The 15,225-nt window shown below is 51.9% G+C and overlaps 1 long non-coding RNA gene across 1 annotated transcript; it reads left to right on the top strand.

Annotated features, from left to right (window-relative positions):
• Nucleotides 1-9,331: 9,331 nt before the first annotated feature.
• LOC308254101 lies at nucleotides 9,332-13,926 on the top strand. The gene is made up of 3 exons (XR_013961197.1): nucleotides 9,332-9,631; nucleotides 10,211-10,291; nucleotides 11,854-13,926. It is a non-coding gene; the product is annotated as an uncharacterized lncRNA (long non-coding RNA).
• Nucleotides 13,927-15,225: the final 1,299 nt, after the last annotated feature.

Raw genomic sequence — 15,225 nt, 5'->3', positions numbered from 1 at the left:
ATGTTTGGAAAACAAAAAGATTAAAAATCAGCAATATTTTCAACAAAAAATTATAAAAACCCTAATTATTTTCAATTTATTCAGTCCCATAACCAAATTCTGGTTCTCCTTATTTTTATTGCCAGTACTTCTATAAATTCAGATGTTTGCCAGAGTTCTCATAATCCTCATTCAGTTCAAGGGGATAAGCTGAAAATTTATTCTCAGAGACATGTAACTTAAAGTAAGTCAGAGTCCTTTCCATGGGTCTTTCAGAAGAGGCAACAACTTTGCAAATGTACATGGATGATAACAAAACAGTGACTGTCTCTAAAGGAAACAAGAAACTTAAAGTGACATGGTTATAGTTCTGATCATGAGGTAATTGACACAGAATCCTGTCCTTTTCGTAAAACATAACATTTCAGAATAATAATAAGAGTTATAGCAAACGAAAGTATATCAGAATTTATAGACTTCTAGATTTTTAAATAATGTCCAGAATATGTTTAATAATATGTATATGTAACTAAAATATAATTATTATTTCTTTATTTATATCTTAAGTATAAAATTTCCCTTCATAAGGAGAAAACAAATCCTCGAGGCATTCCAGGCCTACTGGAATTCTAGGTCAAGAAGATTTCTTAAAACTCAAACCTCAGGAAGGTTGTCAAACATATTTGAACAAAAAATATATTATTACTAGTGGCCTGGTGCATGAAATTCATGCACAGGGGGCAGGGTCCCTCAGCCTGGCCTGCACCCTCTCCAATCCGGGACTCCTCAGAGGATTGGGCCTAAACTGGCAGTCGGACATCCCTCTCGCAATCCGGGACTGCTGGCTCCTAACCGCTTGCCTGCCTGTCTGCCTGATTGCACCTAACTGCCTCTGCTTGCCTGCCTGATCACCCCCTAACTGCCCCCCTGCTGGCCTGGCCACCCCCTAACTGCTCTCCTGCTGGCCTGGCCACCCCCTAACTGCTTCCCTGCCAGCCTGCCTGATCACCCCTAACCACTCTACTTGCCTGCCTGATTGCCCCAACTGCCTCTGCTTGCCGGCCTGATCTCCCACTAACTGCCCCCCTGCCGACCTGGCCCCCCCCAACTGCCCCCCTGTCAGCCTGGATGCCCCTTAACTGCCCCCTTGCCAGTTTGGTCACCCCCTAACTGCCTCCCCTGCAAGCCTGGTCCCCCCCTAACTATCCCCCTGCTGGCCTGGTCACCCCCTAACTGTCCATAAGGAAGTCGGATGTCTGGAAGATGTCTGGTTGACCCGGTATAATTAGCATATTACCCTTTTATTAGTATAGATTATTTTAAATATATTTTTTATTGACTTCAGAGAGAAAAGGAGAGGGAGAAAGAGAGAAGCATTGATTGACTGTCTCCTGCATGCCCCGTACTGGGGATTGAGCTCACAACCCGGGTATGTGCCTTGACCAGGAATCAAATTGTGACCTCTTGGTTTATGGCTCAACACTCAACCACTAAGCCACACCAATTGGGCCATTATTATTATTATTATTATTATTAAACGGTATTAAATTGTTTATTCATTCGAAGTGACAACCAAAGATATTAAACAAAGGTTAGCAAAACTTCCGTCCTTATGATTAAGAAGATGGGCTTTTAAGTAATCAAATACCTGATTAACATAACATAACCATTTCAATAATATGGAACCTTCACTTCTTGAGCAAATACAGGAAAAACATTTTCCCTTCTAACAAACTGGAAAAGAACCAAACAAATTCTGTGTTAGTTTACGTTAGGTTAATTTATCTAACTAAATTTATTATTCAGTTTGCCTATATGTTCCTGCTTGCTTCTTCTCTCTTATAACCTTTTTCAGTTTGCACAGATCCTCTGCAATTTTCCTGTCCTTTTCATTTTTTTTCTTAACTCATTCAGAAATAACCAAGTTTAGAACAACCTACTTTTAATTCTGTATTAGCAAAACTATGTCATTTCTTTCCGATTTAATTATAATTCTTAACTCTTAGAAACCTTGGTCTTCTAGTGACAAGTGAGTAATTGACATTCCTCAGATTGGCAAGTGCATCTTACAGCTTCAGAAACAGCCTCCCTGTCCCCCCAGCAAGTGTATTCACATTTTAAAGAGACATATTTCGAATAAAAGATAAGATATGTTTATTAACAGATCCAAATCCATTCTCCAGCTTCTCACAATAAGAAGCCCAAAGTCAGCAAACTCAGATCAACTGATGTTTCAGTACCTTATTATTTCGAAAAACCTAAATATTTAATAATTTTTATTATTTAACCAAGCAAGACTCCAAAATTTTAAGTTACCAACAATTTTGAAAAATATATAAATATAAATTATATTGTAAAACTTTATCAAAACCCTTCATTTTACTTATATCTATTCATTATGTATTAACAATTCTGTAAGATTTTAATAGTGGTGAGTGTGTGTGTGTGTGTGTGTGTGTGTGTGTTTAAATATATTTTTTATTGATTTCAGAGAGGAAGGGAGAGGGAGAGAGAGACAGAAACATCAATGAGAGAGAATCATTGATCGGTTGCCTCCTGCATGCCCCCCACTGGGGATTGAGCCCACAACCTGGGCATGTGCCCTTGACCAGAATTGAACCTGGGACCCTTCAGTCCACAGGTCCATGCTCTATCCACTGAGCCAAACGGGCTAGGGCAACAACTCTATAAGATTTTAAAGCCAATTATTACCCAAGGCATTTTGTTGGCAAATTTTGTGACAGGGATGACGTGACCTTGATAACTTTAAGGAGGCTGGGGAGGAGGCTGGGAAGGAGGGAGAGTCCATTCCCAGGACTGCAGCAACCGGGCCATCCAGCGGCTTTAGTGGTTTCCTCCCTCTGCCGCCTCTACAGCTTGCTCTATGGCACTTCTGCCAGTCCAGCCCTCTAGGAGCAAGACGGGGGGCGGGGATAGGGTAGGAGGTTTATTTCCCACGTTTTCTGTTTGAGTAGAATCCTTATAATGTAGCAACATGAAATCTTGCATATAAGAAGAGATCTCATCCCCTTTTAATACAGAAACAGAAACAACCTCTAAAGTAAATAAATGAGTCCTCTCAAAAGAAGGGACTGGAACACTGGCCTTAGAATCTTGTCTCACACCAGCCTGCATAGCCAATGCCCTTTGCAAGGTCTGCATGGCACAAAACCCAAGCAGCAGAGACAGATTCCCAGGGTTCATAAAACAGCGAAGAGCAAACCAAGTCCCAAAAGATAAGAGAGCAAGCAAAGCACACATATGACCAAAGTTACATTACAGACAAGAACTCTCAGTAGCTAAGCATTTACAGGTGGCTGATGCCTTGAGAGGGAGAGCAGGGAGGGTCCCCGAGATAAAGAACTCACGGCAGCTGCTGGGAACTTCCTGCAAACGCTGCCATGGGTTCCGCCCCCCACAGGCAGCTGGGTCCCCCAGACAAGTGGGATGTGCCAATCTTTAAACAAATTAAACCAAACAACAGAGACACAAAGCATCAATCAAAAGAGACACTCCTGTGTACAATATTTATAGGCGCCCACAACCCACAGACAAGAGCTTCACACCGTGCTCCTTGTCTGAACTGCCACAGACACCACAGAACGCCCTGCATAAAAACACCACCGCAGCAGAGCAATGTCTCTCAGCCCAGAGGGGATCAGGCTAAGGGCTCAAGACCAGGCAAGGACTGCTGCAGGCATCTTGTCACCTGGACCGGATCAGGCTTGCCCAGACGAGAGGCAGTAAATGCCTCCCATGTCATACACCGTACTAGTACATGCTTCCCGTGCCTTACAGAGAAGCCCAGATGAGAGCAGCCAATGCTTCTTGTGCCATACAAACATGCTTGATTCCTCCTCCTGTCGTACAAACATGCTTGGTTCCTCCTCCTGTCATACAAACACACTTGATTCCTCTTCGTGTCATGCAAACACGCTTGATTCCTTCTCCTGTCATACAAACACGCTCGATCCCTCCTCATGTCATACAAACACGCTCGATTCCTTCTCCTGTCATACAAACATGCTTGATTCCTCCTCATGTCATACAAACACGCTCGATTCCTCCTCGTGTCATACAAACACGCTCGATCCCTCCTCATGTCATACAAACACGCTCGATTCCTCCTTGTATCATACAAAAAGGCTTGATTCAACTTAGGTGGGTGACAGGGGTTGCTGGAGCTGAGAGTGGACGCCATAGGAAAATTCCTGGCAGCGCTGCAGGTAAAAAAAGGTCCCAATTTCAGCCCCGGGAACCCTCAGTGCAGGCACCAGCAAGATCTGCGGTACTTACCCGGGAAGAAATCCTGCTTGGGTCCTGGCAGAGTTGCTCTTTTGATACAGGACACTAACGGGTCTGAGGCCGCCTGTCACTACTTGAGCCAAACTCAGCAGAGACGGGTGAGTGTCACATCTGAGCATTTATTCCAATAATGCGGGCAGCATGGGGACCAGGCGGTCACCCTGGAAGTCCTGCTTTGGACCCCTCACAGCTGGCTGATAATATAGGGAAGAGGGAAGATAGCTATGTAGGGTCTACGGTTGGCCTTCAGGGGCTCAAGGTCCCCCACAAGGGGGCTAATCTGTGATGTGACACACAGCTCAGCCGCACCTGGGCCCGGAGAATGGGCAGCGTCCCTGAGAGAAACTCCGGAGGGGGTCAGGGTCTGGCACAGCCACCAAGTCCAAGCGTGTCCTGCCCTTGGTCTGTTCTCAACATGCATTTCTTTCCTGAGTCCTGGACCCAGCGAGGCATCTTCTCTGTGACAGCCTTTCACCCGCCAGGGCCCCAGGGTCTGTAGGGAAGCTCCTCATCTGTAGTTAGTGAGGAGCGTACTTACTAAAGACCTGGGGCTCTAGTCTCATTATTTGACCTTCTCCCTGTCGTTTCCAGAACATTCCCATCACCTCAAAAGGAGGCCCTGTACCCATTTAGCAGTCACTCCCGGGCCCCTCTCCCCCAGCCCTCAGCAGCCACTGGTCTGTTTCTGACACTGTCACTTGTTCTGGGCATTAAATAAAATTGGAGCCAGACCATGAGCTTTCAGTTGGCTCCCCCCAGCACACTGCTGTCCGGGCTCATCTGCGCTGCAGCACATGTCAGCACTTCATGGCTCCCCGCGACAGAACGCACTTCAGCGTGCGCATAAACCCACCTCTTTTTCTTCTGTTCGCCTGTCCATGGGCATCAGGCTGCTTTCACCTTCTGGCCATTTGATTCACCCTGCTGTGAGGATCTGCGTAAAGTGTTTGCTTCAATTCTTCGGGGTGTATTCCTAGCAGTGCAACTGTGGGGTTGTATGGCAACTCCATGCTTAACTTTTGGGGAACTTCCCAACTGCTTTTCATAGAGGCCGCACCATTTTTCATTTCCACTATCAATGGAAGAGGGTTCCAGTTTCCCCACATCTTTGCCAACACTTACCTTACTTTTTTTTAAAGCTAAAGTTATTTTTTTTTTGATTTTATTGCTTTCAGAGAGGAAGGAAGAGGGAGAGATAGAAACATCACTGATGAGAGAGAACCATTGATCGGTTGCCTCCTGCACGCCCCCTACTGGGGATCCAGCTCGCAACCCGGGCATGTGCCCTTGATGCTCTATCCACTGAGCAACACCGGCCAGGGCACTCATTTTACTTTTAAAAATATCACAGTCACCCTAGCGCGTGTGAAGTGGCATCTCATCACAGCTGGCTGGCATGTCTCTGGTGGTGTCACACATTTTTTTCATGCACTCCTGGCCATTTGTATGTCTTCTTTGGACAAGTGGCTATTCAAGTCCTTTGCCCATTTTAAAATTGGGTCATTTGCCTTTTCTGTTGTTGAGTTATGAGTTCTTTAAGTATTCTGGACACTGGACCTTTACTGTTGTGTGCTTTGCAAATGTTTCCTCCCATTCTGTGGGTTGCCTATCTATTGACGGCGCCCTCTGGTGCATAAACGGTGTTATTTGTATGCAACCCAGCTTACCTATTTTTTCCTTTTGCTGCCTGTGCTTTTGGAGTCATACCCAATAATCTTCACCAAATCCAATGTATGAAGCTTTCCCCCTTGGTCTTCTTCTAAGAGTTCAATAGTTTTTACTATATATTTAGGTGTTTGATCCATTTTTAGTTAATTTTTACATGCATGTGAGGTCAGGGTCCAACTTTATCCTTTCATGTGGCTATTAGCTGTCCCAGCACCATCTGTTGAAGAGTCTATTCTTCCACATTGAATGATCTCGGCATCCCTGTCAAATATAAAATGACTGTATGATTATGGATTTACTTATGGACTCTCATTCCATTTCATTAATGTACTAGAGGCCCGGTGCACAAACCCATGCACGGTGGGGTCCCTCAGCCTGGCCGGTGATGTGGGCCGACTGGGGCCACGGGAGGTTCTGATCAGGCCATGGGGTGGGGGTGCTGGCTGGCCGAGGGGAGGGACCGCAGGAGTTTGGCCGGCTGCGGGAAGTTGGCTGTGGGAGTGCACTGACCAGAAGGGGGCAGCTCCTGCGTTGAGTGTCTGCTGGTCAGTGTGCATCATAGCGACCAGTCAACCGGTCAGTCGCTTAGGCTTTTATATATACAGGCAGTCCTCAGGTTACGTCGTTTCTACAGTGCGACATAACTCGATTTTCGCTGTAAGTCGGAACCCACCTACATAAGCACCTATGTCAACTCACATGGAGCACATACACAGCAGTAATGAAGTGAAACAGTAAAAATAATTTTAAAAGAAAGATAATTTCTGACCTTTACTTGTGGTAAATAAATAATAAAAAACATAAAGCACATATGTACATACATCAAAATGACAGAACTTTTTTTTTTATAAATACTGTAAATGGGAGATGGCAATGTAACCACAAAACAACGTAAGTTGAGTCCGACGTAACCCGAGGCCTGCCCGTATAGATATGTTTACCCACAGGCCAGCACCACACTGAGTTGACTGTAGCTCTGTGGTTAGTTTGAAAGCAGGAAGTGTGAGTCCTCCAACTTTCTTTTTCAACATTATTTTGATATTCATGATCTCTTGCAATTCCATATGAATTATAGGATCAGCTTTTTTATATCTACAAAAAATTGGGATTTTTATAGGGTAGTATTATCAATATCAAGCTTTTCAATCCATAATTTCTTTAATTTCAAATGTTTTCTAGTTTTCAGCATACAAGTCTTTCACCTCCTTGGATTGTTCATTGCTAGGGAATAGAAATAAAAATGAATTTTTTCGTGTTGATCCTGTACCTGGAAACTTTGCTCAATTTTCTTAATAGAAGGAATAGTAGTTCCATGGATCCTCTGAATTATTTGTAAGATCATGCCATCTTGTAAGTAGAGGTAGTTTTACTTCTTCCTTTTCAATTTGGGTGACTTTTGTTTCTTTTCTTTGCCTAAATGCTCTGGCTAGTGTTCTAGCAGTGTGTTGAATAAAAGTCATGAAACGGGCATCTTTGCTTTGTTTCTGTCTTACGGGGAGCTCTCAGACTGTCACCACTGAGTGTGATGTTACCCGTGAGCTTTCACAGATGCCCTTGTCACATGGAGGAAGTTTCCTCTGTTCCCAGTTTGGTGAGCGTTTTATCATAAAGGGTGTTTTTTGTTCAATACCTTTTCTGCATCAACTGAAATGATTGTGTAGTTTTTACATTTCATCCTGTTGGTGTCGTATATGTTACATAGGTTGGGCAGCTCTGATTTTCTAAGATCAGCTGGAGATCTGAATTCTAATAAGAAATCCTCTTACTTTTAATAGTTGACATGCATTTAAAAAATTGAGAACCAAATGAGCTTGGGGGCACTAGTCTGAAATCGCTGATCAAGAAACTTTAAAAAGTCATGCTTCCCGTTGAGTTGAATTCCACTTCTAGGGATCCACGCAGAAGAAATAACCCAACTATGTCCAAGTGGCGAACCTGTGCCAGGGCATCTCCCTAAAGCCCACGCCTGGACGGTCTGGACACCCAGCAGGGAAGGGCACGCAGAGCCCCTCCACCCGTGGCAGATGTTTGCAGCCACTCGGGTGTTTCAGTGAAGAGTGGAGGTCATCCTCATGTGGGTGATACAACATCAACAACTGTCATTTAATGTCATTGCACTTGTTGTCACTATAAACACACCCTTCCCTTTTCTTTTCCTACAACAAGAAGCAGAGGGTCCCGGCAGCCCTGTTGGCTGGTTACGCTGGCCCCATAGCAGGCCATTCCCCTGCCCACCTCCCACTCTCCTTCATCCTTCCCAAATCGGGCAGAATGTGTAGATGTAACTTTTTCCTTTTGGCACTTTCCACATTTGACTCACATTTTAAAACATTTTAATCACAGAAGCACATTTCCACGTACTCATTTCCTTTCTGTGCTTACCTGGTCCACACACGGGGGCCCTGCCTGTCACATGTGGGAAATGCTTTGGGCGGAAACTTACACCCTGCCCAGACCATCCCCTTCTTTACCAGCATCCTGACCTTGGCTTTTGCCCGCTGGCTGGCAGGACCCACCTTCTCCCAGATTCCACGCCCTGGCCCGTGTGCACTGTGCGGAAGCTCTCTCACTAAGCAGCCTGGAAGAAGCATTGCTTGAGATGCAGTTTAGGAAGCGGAAGCTATGCCACAGAAACGCGACCATCCTCTGGTTCCTCCTGTGAAACCTGAATCTCCGCGGCTATGACCTGCCTTGATGAGGGGAGCCGGTGGGGCTGCGGTGTGAGCACTGACTGGGGCCTGTCCCCTCGCGACACCTCAGAGCCGGGCTGAGGCACAGACTGGGCTGCCCAGGGGCCACGCCCAGCTGGGGGCCAAGAGGCAGATGCAGGGGAGAAAAAGCTACACAACCCATGTGTCCAGTCCATCATAACTGAGATGCGGGCCTGTCCAGTAGCCGCGGGCCCTGCTGGGCGCGGAGGACAGGAGGTGACCCCAGGGTCCAGGGAGAGCTGCTGCAGGAGGCAGGATTTGAGTTGGGCTTCTGCTGGGCTTCCTAGGGAGCCCCCAAATCCATGTCCTCCTGGATCTGTGAGTATGACCTCATTTGGAAATAAGATGTCATCAAGCTAAGATGAGGTCACACTGGGTTAGGTTGAGCCTTGACTCAGTGATGGAGGCCAGGAAAGGGGAGTGGACGCGCCGGAGAGGCCTGTGAGAGACAGGGGCGGGGCGGAGTGGAGGCAGAGGCGGGGCAGGGGCAGAGGCGGAGGGGGCAGAGGCGGAGGGGGGCAGAGGCGGAGGGGGGCAGAGGCGGAGGGGGGCAGAGGCGGGGGACAGAGGCGGGAGGGGGGCAGAGGCGGGGCCGGGGCAGAGGCGGGGGGGCGGGGGCGGCAGAGGCGGGGGCAGGAGGCAGAGGCGGGGCGGGGCGGGGCGGGGGCAGAGGCGGAGGGGGACAGAGGCGCCCAGGCTGCGGCGCCTTAAGGCCGAGGGGCTGCAGGAGCTCATCCACGCTGGAGGCTTGGTAGAGGCCGAGGCTCCTGCCCGAGTGGCCACAGGGAGTGCGCCCGCTGCCCACCTGGCTTCACTCTGGCCTCAGAACTGCAAGGGAATGAAACCCTGTGGCTTTAAATCCCTACGTTGTGCCGCTTGGTCACAGCAGCTCCTCGCCTTGGTGAACGCCCAGCTGCCAGCCAGGATCCCACTCCCACGGAGCCCGCGTTCCCCATGGTGACCAACAGGTAGCGCCCCAAGGTCACGCTCCATGGGCCCCAGCCCCCTCTCTCCTTGGGGTTCGGGGGTCAGACTGAGGATGCGGACCGGTGGCTTGCCCTGGGCTTGTTGCGGGGGCCTGGGAGGGTGAGGGGGAGAGAGGCCGGAGCGGGGAGGCCGTTGGGGGGATGCACCGCTAGGCGGGGCATCTCTGCCTTCCGCAGGAGGCTGCGTTGCCCGCGTTTGCGGGGGACTCGCTCCCCGCGGCAGAGGGGGGGGGGATGAGAGCTCACGTTGTTCGAGGAAGTCGTGGGAGGCGTTTCCCAGGGATGCGCGGCTCTGACCAGGGAAAGGGTCGCTGCCGCCTGACCCCAGGCGCGGGAGGGCCATGGGTCCCTGCCGGCCTGTCGGTTCCTGGTTGCAAATCCCGGGGTCTCCGTGTGTGGGGTGTCGCAGGAATGCCGGTGCGAGCAGTCAGAACCCCGGGGCGGGGTCCTGGCAGGCTCGGCGTGGGGCGCCCCACCAGGGAGTGCTGCCCACCAGGCTGCTGCTGAGTGCGAGGGTCTGCAAGGCGGGCGGGCGCTGACGGCCTTCATCTCCCACCACAGCCACCCAGTCCCGCCGCGCTGCTCCCGGCCGCATCACAGGAGACGCACCCACAGGCCTAGGAGGCGCCTGGGGAGCTGTGTGTAAGGACTGGGGCCTGGAGCCCAACTGTGGGGATCCAGCTCCTGACGGGGGGTGGAGGGGTGGAGGAGGGCCTAGGAGACTCTGGGACAAGGGATCAAGGGCAAGTGCTTGCTTAGGGGGTGCTGTCAGGGGAGTGGGCACGTGAGGGGGGAAGGGACGGGAGGGAGGGGAGGGAGAGCCGGGAAGCGAGGGAAGGAAGAAAGGACATGTCACCCAGGAAATGCTAGAGGCTGCTGTGGGGATGCTACCGCGGGCGGCTCAGTTCTGCGTGGGGGCCTGGGAGGGAGCCTGGGCCTGCCCAGATCCACCCCAGAGCGGGGGGCACCTGTGCACCAACGGCACCCCGTGGGGCTGAGAGCTGCCTCCGGGCAGGAACGCAGACCCCAGAGGCTTCAGCGCCGCTGCTGCTCGTACAGTGGGAACACCGAGGCCCGGCCTCTGCCATGAGACGGGGTCCTGGAGGGCCTAGCAGGCCGCTCCTCCCTGCATCCTCCTCCCAGGGAAGGAGCCTGCCTGACTCCCGGAAGGTAGAGGCCGAGTCCCTGCGGGACTCCGAGGAATCCAGCCCATTTCCCATAGGAAGAGGGCGGGCCAGGCGGCCAGCCTCAGGCAGCAACCGGAAGCCAGGCCTGTCCCACCGGAGCTACTCCCCCCACACACACACTGAGCATGTGTCCCCGCAGTGACCGCAGCACTCCCGCTCTGAGCTCCACCCTGAAGCACCGCAGAAGGCAGGTCAGCAGGCAGGAAGAGAGGAGGGGCCTCCTCCCACCAGCACCTGCAGCCCCTCTGCCCTGTTCCCGCCTGGGCTGCTTGCTGTCTCCTCTCCCGCTGGGCCTTACCCAGGAAACTTGGAAGCAAACTCTGTGGACACCTGCCTTGGTCCCTGCAGAGCACGTGATCACTCACACGTTTGCTCCTTGTTCACTCCTCTGTTTAGCCATCCTTTCTCAGCCCGGGCACAGGGCTGGGCACGGGGTTTGGCTCTGGCTGTGCCCTTTGCCAGGGTTCCACCCACATGTGGCACAGGTTGCACTGGCTGTGCAGGCAGCAAGGTCTGGGGGCAACTGAGCAACTTGTTTGGGGTGGGAGGGGATGAGAAAGTGAGCCCTTGGGAGGTACTACCTGACAGTGTTACTCTCCTTGTTCACACACCGGGATGCCAGGGCCTCTGCCACCGTTCATCAGCGTGCAAAGCAGGAGAGCTGAGCTCTGAGGAGCAGGACTTGGTTTAATGGGGGTGACTGCGAGCCTCCCCAAGGCCAGGAAGGAGGCCTTCCAGGCAGTCCTGCCAATCACTTGAGAATCATCATCTACCCTGGGAGTGTTTGCTCTGTGCCAGGCACCGTTTCAATCCTCACAGAACCTCCCACCCTCTCTGAGAAGCCTCCTCCTATTTCAAAGGTGAGGAAATGGAGGCCCAGAGAAGTTCGTTAACTTGCCTAATGTTACACAGCCTGTAAGTGGTCAAATCCCAGAGAAGCTGATATCTGTGAGGGCCCTGAGTTCTGTGTGCCTGTGCACAAGCCAGTGCCCTGAACCCCCACCTCTGCTGTGGCAGGACCCGCATGGTGTCTGCGTCCTCTCCCTGTGGCGCCTCCTGGAATTGCCAGCTCTCTCAGCTGATGAGCCATCTCCAAACCGTAGCCCTCTCCAGCCATCTTCTGTGGGACCTCCTGTGGCCTGGCCGCCTGCCTGCCTTCCCAGGAGCCCTCGCCAGGAGCCCTAGGTGTGCACACCCAGCCACTTGGATGACATCTGGATCTGAGGCTCAGCTGGGAGACTATGACCCCAGGAGCACCCAGGCAGGCAGCCTCCCTCTGCAGGGCTGGGCTCAGCTGTGTATACAGCAGGCATCCAGCAAACACCCGTCCGTGTTGAATAAGCAGGAGAGAAACGCATGCCTCTGCAGTCACCTGGGGTCTTTGGTGATCCTCAGGTCTGGGTTAGAGTCCCAGCTCTGACACTGGAATTGGTCGCCTTTCTTCACTGAGCCTCAGCTCCCCACCTGACCTCTCAGGGGTGTTGTGGGTGTAAATGAGGTACATAATGTTGTCAGTGCTCAGCCCACATCTGCCTGGTCCCTTTATTCAGGTCTATGCAACCCCCACCCCCCCAGCTAATAGCTCGCTCCTGCACCCTTGCGGCAATGCCCATGCCTGGAGCGCCCGCAGCAACCTCTCCTCCCTTCCCAGTGGCCCTCAGCGCATGACTGACAAGTGCAGGAGTCTGAGCCCCCAGCTCTGCTTCCTCTGAGCTGGACTGGCGCCCCTGAGCTCCCTGCGGCGTCAGGCTGAGGCCGGGCTTCTCTGGGGTAAACCTCCTGCACCTCGGTCCTTGTCTCAGGCCACCCTCCCGAGCAGCTTAAGCTGCCTCCTGCCCTGCAGCCCCGGGAGCTGACTCGGGAGCTGACTCGGAGACTGAGCCGCTGCTTCCCGCGGTGCTGCTGGTTCCCTGGCACTGCTGCTTGCCGCTGATACAATCCCACATACAGAGGTCGCCCAGGCCCACGTGAAACAGCAGGGTTTCTCTTCCCAGCGCCTCCTCCCCGGGGCTGCCTGGGCTGCTCACAGACCAGTGGCCCCTTCCATCCCTGAGAAGCCACACCAGCTCCGGCCAGGCTGCTGAGGACAATTGGAGAACCCCCTTCGGAATATGGCATCAGGGACAGGAACCACCGACACTGCACAGCGGAGGTAGGACTAGGAGTGAACACTGCCCGGCTCTCCCTCTGGGGGTCCTGCAGTCACCACCGATGGCAACACCGAGGAATCACAGAGCCGAAGTAGCACGGCTCACAACAGCCTAGGGGACTGGGAACTGCCAGTGCCACACACAGTGAGCCGGGCTCTAAATGTGCTGTGTCCACCCACGGAGGCAACCGAACTGCTTGCTGCTCACACAGAGCAAGGTGTCTCCTGCAAGACAATGTCCACCGAAGTCAGACACAGGATTGTCTGTTGTGTGACTTCATTTTGAACATAAAGTTTAAAACCTCGCACACAGGGGACAGCCAAGCCAGGCCAGGTGCTCCCCGGGAAGGCGGCGAGGGTGGAGGGCTCGAGGGGACCATGCCGCTCTGGTTCTTATCTGGGCTGTAGTCTCACAAACGTGCTCCCTTTTCAAGATCTGTCCAGCTGTGTAGCTAGGTGCGTGCGCATTTCTGCGTGTGTGCTGAACTTCAGGGCAATGGACAGTGATGGCGCCAGCAGAGGGACATTCCTCTCATCTTTTCCAATCACAGAACAAAGCACTCAGCAGCGCTCAGCACGCAAGGGGGTCCTGGTGGTGGGATTAGGGCCCCGGGGAAGGTCAGTGGAAAGGGCTGGGTCTCCCTAGCACTTAGGTCAGCTTTCAAAGGGGACTTCACTCAAGACTGGCTATTCTGTGGGCACTTGCCATGCTGGGGGTGCAGAGTGGGGGTATAGATGGCATATATTTAGCTCAGTGGTTCCCAACGCGGGGCACATGCCCCACAGGGGGCAAGTTGATTTTTAAGGGGGGCAATTCAAGAATGAGTTATTAACTGAATTTTCTGCATTTCTAATGATTCGAGGGGCCTCATATACAGAATATAAATACATATTGTGACATATTTATGCATTTCAGTTCTCTATTATATGTTTTGAAACTTTATTTGCAATTTTTTCATATCATTTCATATTATTATTTTTAACAATTTCTTAGTGATTTCTTCCTCAGTACTTCAGCTGTCCTTTCATTCTTTTATTTTTTTCTTTCATGAGTGCCATGTTCTTTGGAAGCTTCTTTAGACCAAGTGAATGGCCATTTAGGCTTCCTCCGCGTGATTAGGAGTTCTCTTCTTGAATAATAAGAATTATATGTCACAGGGCGGGGGCAGGGGGCATCAGGATTTTAGAGATGCTTAGGTGGGGCACGGCCAAAGAAAGGGTGGGAACCACTGCTCCAGCCAGACTGCCTAAACCCACCTCCAAACCACACCAGGAGGCCCTGCCCAGCCGCCCACATGGGAGGCTCAGCTTGCCTCTGCGTCACGGGGCTGCAGCAGCGTCAGGGAGCTGCACCTACTGCGCACGCAGTACACACTTGTCACGCACTGGGTTGTCCTGACTACAACTCTGAGAGCGAGGTGTTATCATGTGATCAGTCTCACTCTTCCCAAAGTCACATCTTTCGGGGGTGGCCCCAGAATGCACTGGGTGGGTGTGGGAAGCAAGAGCAGGACAGGAAGTGCACTGTGAGCTGGTGGCTGCTGGAGGGCGCCAGGAGCCCCTAGAGTCACACTGGACCCCAGGGAGTCGGGCAGGCACCACTCAGCTCCTGTCCCTCATGAGCTGGTGGTCACTTCAGGGCATTAACGCTCTGGCCCTTCTGCCTGCCTCCCCTACGTCCAGGTTCCACCGGTGAATTCTACAGGGAACCTCCATGAAGGCAGAGGGAACACAGGAGGAACCAGGTGCCAGACACAGCCTCTGGGGGTCACTGGCTGTCCCCTATCTCTGTCCCCAGCCCCCCTTTTGCATGAGCGCAGTGTCTCCTCACGGTGCTCGCATGCTCTCAGCCCTCACAGCTCCGCAGCCAGGAGCTGCCTGTGCTACCCAGTGAGAGTCACAGGAGGGCGCTGCTGAGTCCAGGTGTGGCCACATGGCCTTTTGCTGTTAACCTCGCTCAAGGATATTTATTGATTTTTGAGAGAGAGGAAGGGAGGGAGGGAGGGCGGGAGAGAGAGAGAGAATGAGACGTCAATGTGAGAAAGAAACACTGATTGGTTGCCTCCTATATGGGCCCCAACTGGGGATCAAACCCACAACCCAGGTAGGGAATTGACAGGGAATTGAACCTGTAACCTTTTGGTGTGCGGGACGACACTCCAACCAATTGAGCATCCAGCTGGGGCCCTGGGTCCTTTCTTGAGCTGACGCTGAGGCCCCGGCCATGTGCTCAGAGCTGA

Source organism: Plecotus auritus (assembly GCF_963455305.1).
Source record: "Plecotus auritus genome assembly, chromosome: 7".
Classification (NCBI taxonomy): Eukaryota; Metazoa; Chordata; class Mammalia; order Chiroptera; family Vespertilionidae; genus Plecotus; species Plecotus auritus.
Note: the sequence above shows the minus strand (reverse complement) of the source record. Positions and strands in the feature narration are given on the sequence as shown.